Source organism: Canis aureus, chromosome 4 (assembly GCF_053574225.1).
Source record: "Canis aureus isolate CA01 chromosome 4, VMU_Caureus_v.1.0, whole genome shotgun sequence".
Lineage (NCBI taxonomy): Eukaryota > Metazoa > Chordata > Mammalia > Carnivora > Canidae > Canis > Canis aureus.
This window is the reverse complement of record NC_135614.1, coordinates 82,002,332-82,012,210: the sequence shown is the minus strand read 5'-3', so window position 1 is coordinate 82,012,210 and position 9,879 is coordinate 82,002,332. Positions and strand designations below refer to the sequence as shown.

At 33.3% G+C, this 9,879-nt stretch overlaps 1 pseudogene; it reads left to right on the top strand.

The window, feature by feature from the left end:
* Window positions 1-619: 619 nt before the first annotated feature.
* LOC144311748 (small COPII coat GTPase SAR1A pseudogene) lies at window positions 620-6,438 on the top strand (annotated as a pseudogene).
* The last annotated feature ends 3,441 nt before the right edge of the window (window positions 6,439-9,879 follow it).

Sequence of the window (9,879 nt, the reverse complement as noted above, 5' to 3'; positions counted from 1 at the left end):
GACTCATTTTCTTCTATTATGATTTTATATAGTTTGTAAATAGAGTTACTGTGAACTGTCTCATGATGCCTAAAAATGGAAGGTGTAGAAGTAAAATTCAATGAAGCAAGAAAGATTAATTAAAAAAACTTGCACCCTCAGATAATTTTCAAGATTGTGAGCTTTTTATTGTTTCTGTGATATGACTACTAATTGTTATAAATAACCGATTTGACATTCTTGAACAAATCGTTTCAGGAAATAGTAAGCATAGGCCAGAGAGAAAATATATATTTGTATGTTCTTCACGGACATACTCAGGTATATAAATACACACACATCTAAATATAAAACAAATATACATATACACATTTACCTATATATATGTGCATGTATTTCTGTATATTTATCTTCCTATATCAGCAATACTATAATAATCACTGCTAGGTAGAGACATTAAGGAGAAGATCTAGGTTAAAATATAAGTTAGAACTATCTCCACATTAAAATGATACCAGGAGTCATTTAAAATAGATGAGAATCTCCCAGGACTAACTATAGGATTGTGGGTAAAAAGGTGGAGCATGGGGAAAGATTTATGGGCACGCCACCTTTGAAAGATTGAAAGAAATCAAATAAAATGAGGAGAGTTTACAAGGAAACCAAATGGACAGACCAGAGAGGTAATGACGAATTCAGGAAAATGAGGTATGAATATCAAATGAAAGGTTTTTTTGTTTGTTTGTTTGTTTTTCAAATGACAGTTTGGTGCTGATAGTACATTTATTTCAAGTTAGTGAATCTGAGCTTGCACCTGCGTCAGCTGTATGGCATTACACAGGCTTCCAAATGTCTGGATGCCTCATTTTTATATCATGAAAAGAAAAAAAAAAAAAAAAAGGAAAGGAAAGGCATAGTTAAGTACATTACGGATTTGAAGTATGCACTAAATATTTTTAAATTCTGTGAGATATAAAGCCATATCTGATATTATTTTATTTGTGCATTTCATTAATCCTATGATTACATTCATGTTAGAAATGACTCTAGAAGAAAGAAGCTTCTATTTACAGAGATTTTTGTCACATATATTATGTGTGGTGCATTATACTTACTATAGAATATTTCCTTTTTTTTTTCTCTTTTAGTATTTAGGTCCACATTTGAACCCAGTAAAAAAAAGTCACATATGAAAGGAAAGAGCAACACAATTAAATGCTACTACAAGCTAAATTTGATCAAAACATTTCACCATCTTTCTTTTAGTGGAATTCTGAAAATTCTTCTTAAATAGTAATGGTTTGTCCACTGAACATTATTTTATTACTTTCCATTTATACAAGTTTGAGAATGGCATAAATTTTGGTAAATGAATTATCCTATTCACTACATCACTTTTATAGGTATGATTCCTGCAACTTTGTGTCCCTATCAATATTATTTTGTCATTCTGTATGTCCCTAAAAGATTGAACCATTAAGCTGAGTTAGCTTTGACCTGTAAAGTGAGATTAGGGGGGATCCCTGGGTGGCGCAGCAGTTTAGCGCCTGCCTTTGGCCCAGGGCGCCATCCTGGAGACCGGGGATCGAATCCCACTTCGGGCTCTTGGTGCATGGAGCCTGCTTCTCCCTCTGCCTGTGTCTCTGCCTCTCTCTCTCTCTCTCTCTGTTGTGTGACTATCATAAAAAAATAAAATAAAATAAATAAAGTGAGATTAGGAAACAAAACAAAACAAAAAAAGAATAGTCCAGTTAAACTGTTATTCATTCATTTGGTTAAAAAATTTGGGATTTATTAATTTTATCATTATTTTGTGCACTGAGATTTTCTTATATAAGATTATTTTAGAATAAAATCTCATGGTGTTTGTTTATACATTAAGCCTAGAAAGGTCAAGCTTTTTGGAGACCTTCCAAGTTATAGTTCAGAATCCTATTATTTACATTTCTTCATAACTTTAAATGTCATTTTATTTGCAGGCAGAGAACCAGCTTCATTCCTCCATTATATTAATAGGATGAATGAAATTAAAAATGCATCATCAGATTAGTGAGCCAGAGAAAGGGAATGTCTATTACTACTTTTAGTCAGACAGCACAATACTATAGTCTCAGAAGGTCAAATGGTTGCTACTGCTGGGTTGTGTTATCACATAGAATAATGAGAATAATGAGTTAAGACAAATTAAACATAGTCAATGAGATAATGGTTTACATTCTACATTTAGTTTATGGATTAAAGGAAACACATGCATTGTATGAAGTGTTAGCCACAGTTATCTGAACTAAAAATCTCGTAAAATTTATCTATCTCTACTACTTTAATTCACCATGTAAATATCTGTTCCCTGATGTTTTGTATTTTACCATAATAGAATAGCATATATTCTCAATTTAATTTCATAATTTACTGATATACAGGCATTGCCAACTGAATTACTTATATTAATCATACTGGAAATAAGATCTGTCAGGAGCATATTGAAAATAAAATCAGAAAGAGTGAATTTCAAATACATATTTTATTGCTGTGCATATTGAAAATATAGAGAATTACGAATACTTAATTTATGTGAAGACACTTAAGTATATTACCATTGGGCCTTATTTAGACTTCAGATATCTTTGATCATATCATGATAATGTTCATTTTGACCAGCTATGCCAAACAAAAGTGTTTCTAAATATCTTTACATATGTTGATCAATTTCCAGTTTTTCCAGTTTTCTACAATCTTCAATGATTAGTCCACAAAATTAGATGAATACATAACTAGCCTCTTTATAGGCAATTGAGTTTAGCAACCTCATTTTTCCCCCAGCAAACTTGGAAGTATAGGTATTGTATACATGCAATCAGATCAAAAACTCTTATACATTGTAACATAAAACATTGATGAGTTTATGGCAAAATAAATATGGTTAGATTATTTGAACAAAAACTTTAAAAATCATTTATAAAATTAAGTTGTCCTCTAGAAAATTGATAAGAACTATTCAAAACTCTTCCAGGGAACCTCGATAATCATTGATTTCCCATAGATGATTAATATAGTTTATTTATTTTATATCTGCACATAACAAGATATTAACAAAGTTAATAATATTCAGACACAATATATGAAAAAAACAATATATGAAAGCACAAGATCTATAATATTGCTTTAAAATGAGCATATCCTCAATGGACTACTTGGGAAATAAAAATAAATTCCTGCCAAAAATTTTTTTCTTCTCAACTTGGTAAAGTGCCAGAATTTTAACTTAATTAAATACCTTATCTCCAAATACACTCACCTTATGAAGCACTACGGGCTAAGATTTCAACATATACATTTGAGGAGGTGGTAATGCAATTCAGCTCATAATAAGCCCTCCTCCCTATCATTAAATAAATACATAAAGGGGAATGGAATAATGATTTTGTAACATTGGGCCATAATCACATATCAAAATCAGGTTATAACACTTCAATTTATATAATTTATTTATATTACCTTGTATTTTGTAGGTGCATTGGGGGAGTGTGTGTGCGTGTGTATGTGTGTGTGTGTAGTATCAGAGAGACCACACTAGAATCTCAACTTACTGTTATCTTTCAAGGTTTATTCTGTAAACCTTATAATAAGGTTATTATAAAGTCAAAATCTAATAATATATATGATAGTTTGGTTTAAGAGACCAGTAAAGTTTGTATTTCCTAATAAATAAGAATTTGCTTCCTTTTTTTTCAATTCCAAGGTTATTTTCCATTAGATTATTTAAACCAATGAAAACCAAATAAACAACTCCCTAAAACATAATTGAATTTTATTCTATTTTTATTTTTTATTATTTTTTATTCTCTCTTAAATATAAAGAGAAAACATCCTGAAATTTACATGTCATTGTACACTAATACATTTTCAATTTGATGATTCAAGTTTTCATTTGATAAATTAGGAATGAAAGTCAAGACATTGAGAACTGAGTATAGTGAGCATATATGGGAGTGTGTGTGTGTGTGTGTATGTGTGTGTGTGTGTATTTTGAGTAAGAAAACAGAGAAGAAGTCAGCTCCCATATTAAGTATCAAATATCGGTCTTTTACCTGCCCAATACATAATTTTCTAGGATTTTTGAATAAGATTTATTAAGGTTATATGACATACTTAATGTAACCATCTCAAGCTTTTGGACATATTTCCAAAAAAGAACAAAAAAAAACATTGAACTTCGTACTGAGCCCTGCACATAATAAAGTATTTGGTAAATATTTGTTAAATATAAAATTCTTCAAGAGTTACTGTGATGCTTGTAGCAAGTTTCCCAGGAATCTACCCTCTCTAATTAGCTTACAACAAAGCCTGTTCTTTTCTGTCTTCTGAGGTCACCCCTTGGAGAGGAAGGAAAAAGCGTGCACAATAGGAAAGAGCATAAGTGGGATACTGACAAGAGGAAAAAAAGAAGTCAATAAACCAAACCAAGAATCTAATTTATCTTATACTACCCAAGTCCTCTCCAGATCTAAAAGGGCAATTGCTCCCTGGCACTCAGAAATACGAGGAAAGGATTATTGTTTGGATGGAGTGAGATGACTGCAATGAGTCCTGAAATATGTTTCATAACTTTCTGGGCTATTGTAGTCCTGATTCAAGTGGCATAATAAATAATAATGTTAATTTCCTATTCTTTGCCTTATTTGATGGCATTAACAGAGCAGCCAGTCTTTTATAACATGAATCAGGGTTTTTTTGCTATAGGCTTGACTGAAAACTTATCTGTAATCATCAGACATTGTTTTAGTAAAAGTGTAAAGGTCATTTGTTGTTGTTATTCGGATGTAAAAATAATGACTTTATCTTTAAAACTGTAGATGGTACTTTGAGCAGATTGTCTCAGAGAATTGCCAAGATATAGATCACTTTGGGAGTTGATGGCAGGAAATTAGAATGAGATACACAACAAAGTGTCAACAGCAGCAAATGTGCATATCTTTGCTTTTTTATCAGTTTTTTTTTTTTTTTTTTTTTTTTTTTTTTTTTTAAGCAGCACAGAGAGACCTAGATAAACAACTCTTTAGCAAAGAAAGGAAAATCCTACATAGGATGAACAAAGGGAGACATCTGATGGAGTAAAGTTAAGTCTTTCCAAATCTGAATGTATGCAGAACCTTAGTCCTATGTCAGATTTATTTAAATGTATGTTATATTCAAATTAATGACATATGATTATTTTAATAATTCTCATTTATTTTTATTTTTTAAGATTTTATTTATTTATTCATGAGAGACACTGGGAGAGAGGCAGAGACACAGGCAGAGGGAGATGCAGGCTCAATGAAGGAAGCCCAATGTGGGACTGATCCCTGTCTCTGGGATCACGCCCTGAGCCAAAGGCAGACACTCAACTGCTTAGCCACCCAGGCATCCCTCATTTATTATTTTATATATAAAAATGATGAATGTGTTCAGCAAACATTCAAGCAGTTTATTCACTTTTATTCATTAAGCAGATGAAGGGAATTGAAAGTTAATCAACACTTAGAAAAAATATGTCTCTGTGTATAAAAATCAGATCCGTATAAAACAACATCGTAGAGGGAGCCATGTTTCAATTACTGTGCAATAACCAAGATCTCTGAGAAGGTGCAAGCAATGAATCAAAATTAAGGGTATAACCATAAAATGGAGCGACTAACACCAGAGGAAAAGATCATTCAAACTGAGTGAATATGATCTTGGATGGATTATCTGTTCAATGGTTGTCAAGGGAAAACATGATAGTTAGAAAAATAAGAAAGGAGAAATAGTTGGGAGTCCTGGGGGGTTGCTTGACTCTGCCTGAGGAAGTGTCTAAGCCTTCCTCAGCTGCCAGAGGAACCCCTTGCCCTTAGTATTAATAATGTCTTTGAGTGGATCAATCGTGTGCTCCAGGTCTAGTACTCTACAAGAAATCTGGAAAACTTTTATTCTTGGGTTTGGACAATGCAGGAAAAACCACTCTTCTACACATATTCAATGATGACCAACTGGGTCAACATATTTCAACATTAGATCTGACATCAGAAGAGCTGATGATCGCCAGAAATGACTTTTACAACTTTTGACCTTGGTGGGCAGAGGAGCAAGCAAGTTGGGTTTGGAAAAATTACCTCCCAGCAATTAATGATATTGTCTTTCTGGCAGATTCTGTAGATCATCCTCCACTCATGGAAACCAGATTTGAGCTAAATGCTTTAATGACCAATGAAACAACATCTAATGTGCCAATCCTTATCTTGGGCAACAAAAACAACAAAACTGATGCAGTCAGGGAAGACAACTCCAAGAGATATTTGGGTTTTAGGGATAGACCACGGGAAAGGGGAATGTGACCCTGCAGGAGCTGAATGCCCTCCCCATGGAAATGTCACATGCAGTGTGCTCAAGAGACAAGGCTATCACAAGGACTTCTGCTGGCTTTCCCAGGATATTGTTTGATGTTTGGACATTGAAAACAAAAGAGTTTTACTTCTCTGGACTGATCCTTAAAAAAAAAAAAAAAAAAAGGAGAATAAAAAGAAAAAATGAAAGAAGAAAAATAAGAAAAGAAATGAAGACTGAAAAATAAGTTACAACTATAAGATAATGGGGTAAATAACCTGGGATTAATAGGTGACAGAGGAATGCCAATTTTAACCTCTATTCTATAACCACAATTTCCAAAGATCTTATTTTTATTATTAGGTATTGTTATTATTATTGAAAGAAAACTTATGCACACTAGAATTGTTTTACAACAGCTTTTTCATTCTCAGGTTCTCTGACTCATTCCTAGTTAATTAGTTTTACCTTCTGTTAGATTTTTAGATTTTGTCTATTTTTAAAGTATCCATAAAAAATAGAATTCTAGATAGGTGGTTATTTTTTTTTTTCATATCATTGGAAATAACTTTTTTGGTCTAAGTCCTGGTTACCATGGTTGCTATAGAAGGTCACTAGTCAATTTAATTCTTCCTCCTACAAAATTTCTTCTCTCCCCAACCCCACCTATTTCCATCACACTAGTTATTGTAGTCTGGAGTTTTATTATGATGTGTTTAAGAATCAATTTATTTATATTTATTCTGTTTTGGATTTGCTGGCTTCTTGGAATTATGAGTTCGTGTCTTTCATCAATTCTGGAAAATCCTCAGACATTGTCTCTATGTTCTGCCTCCAACCTGCCTCTTGACTTAATAGAGTTTCAATTAAATATTTGTTAGACTTTTGCTCTACCCTCTATAACTTTTTTTATTTTTTTATCTTTTTATTTTTAATTTTTATTTATTTTTATGATAGTCACACACAGAGAGAGAGAGAGAGAGAGAGGCAGAGACATAGGCAGAGGGAGAAGCAGGCTCCATGCACCGGGAGCCCGACGTGGGATTCGATTCCGGGTCTCCAGGATCACGCCCTGAGCCAAAGGCAGGCGCCAAACTGCTGCGCCACCCAGGGAATCCTAGAACTCTTTTTTTAAATTTTTTTTTTAATTTATTCATTTGAGAGAGAGAGAGAGAGAGAGAGCATGATCAGGGGAAAGGGAAGAGGAAATGGGAGAAGCAGACTCTAGGCAGAGCATGGAACCTGATGCAGAGCTCAATCCCATGACCCTGGGATGATGACCTGAGCTGAAGACAGATGCTTAACTGAGCCACCCAACCTACTATGACTCTTAATGAGTTTTCTGTATTTTATGTTTTTATGTTCTTCCAAACTGCAAACTGACATTTACTTTTTAAATTTTCTCTTTCTAGCTGAATTTAATTTACTGTTAAAAACATTTTTTAAGTTTGCTTATTTAATTTTTAATCTGTAGATCTTTATCATAATCTAGGTTTTTCTTTCTGTTTTTTTGTCTTTGTTCTTTAGTGAATCCTTTTCCCTGGCTACAGTTTCAAGCTGGCATTTAAAAAATAATCCCAGAGCACCAGGGTGATTCAGTCAGTTAACTGTCCTAGTCCCTATTTCAGATTAGGTCACAATCTCAGTCATGCGGTGGAGCCCTATGGGAGCTCCATGCTCAGCTCAGAGTCCGTTTCTCCCCCTCCCGCTTCTCTCCCCTCCTCTAAAATAAACAAACAAACAAACAAACAAATTTAATCCTGATAAACACCATGTTTTATTCCTATTCCCATTAATGATACTTTCTTTCCTAAGAGTTAGGTTAATATTAATTATATACTGATTATGCAGTTACTAAGAATAAACAATCTTTGAATTAATCTTAGAGGTGAACTAAATGTGATTTCTTCCAGTGAGTCTCTGATAGGTTCTGTGAGGCACTTATGGTTGCTGCAAGTTATACTAAAAGTGAATTCATAATAGATCATAGACCTAAATATACAATATAAAACTATAAGACTTATGGAAAAAGAAATAGGAGACATTGCTTCGACCTTAGATTTGAAGATGAATTTTCATATAACACAAGAGTACAGTATATTAAAAAACTAATAAATATACGTTGTTAACAGTTTCATGATACAAGATACAAGCCATGGATAGGAAGAAAATATTTACAAATCACATATTTGATTAAGGACATTTTTCCTGGATATAGAAAGAACGCTTAAAAGTCAAGAGCAAGAAAATTTACTACCTAGTACAAAAATGAATAAATGATATCAATAGACACTTCACCAAAGATTATAGACCACAGATATGCATATATAAAGATCCTCAACATCATTTGTCACTAGGGAGTTGTAAATTTAAAAAATGAGATATCTTTGTGCATTATAGAATGGTTCCAAAATAAAAAAAAATACCCAATAATATAAAATGTTGGCAAGTATTATTCATGACTGGTTGGAATTAAAAATTGTAGTGACTTTGGAAGCATCATTTAGCAATTTGTTATAAAGTTAAACATAGATTTATCACATAACATGACACTCATGCTCCTAGATAGTTAAATGAAAGTTTATCTCTGTACAAAACCCTGTATGTTCATGCTTATAGGAACTTTGTCCGTTTATAATCACAATGAACTGAAAGCAATCAAGATGTTTTTCCACAGATGAATGTATGTGCAAACTGTATTGCAATCATACAATAGACTAAGTATTTAAGGCTAAAACAAGAACATTGATTTATGCAATGCCAACGATCTTGGAAGAGACAAGCAGTTTAAAGGGTTTCTACTTTGCCTTTTGTCCTCCTCTTACATTCATGACAAATATCAGGAAAGCTATGTGAAGATTGTTCTGCATGCTAAGAATATTAATCAAATTATGAACTCAAAAACCAAGGTAGTGACCTCGTGGTGGGTCTGTACATTCATTAGATCCACTATAAGATGAGCTTGAAACAGCCTGTTAATTATGATTTTCATGTACCCCCCTTTACAAGAGCAGGGCATGGTGGTGGTCTGGATCATTTAATATCACTTTTAGCTCAGATTATGTTCCTTTAGCTCTTGTAAGATGTAGAAATACTCCTTTGTGTAAGAAAATCTCAGTCTTCCCTCTGTGTTTCTAATTTACTCCCTCAGTGCAACCATACTCACAACACTTCTAAGCCAGATGTATTGTTTTGTTTTGTTTTGTTTTTTCCACACCAGGAAACTCTCTCTGACACCTATCATTTAACTCATTTCTGATATCATCAATCTGGAGATAGCATAAAACGCTACAAATCCCATCATTAAGGGGCCATTCCCACAAGACTGCCCCGCCTCCCCACGTTAGATGCCAATCACAAGTCCAGACTCCCATCTGTGCTTCTGACCAACCAAAGGTTTCCACAACCCACCCACCCCTCTTGGGGTTGATTAGTTTGCTGGAGCATCTCATAAAAATCATGAAGAGTTTGCTTACTGTTTATAGGATTTTTTTTAATAAAAAGATATGATAAAGGATACACAGGAACATCCAAATGGAAGAGATACATAAGGAAAGA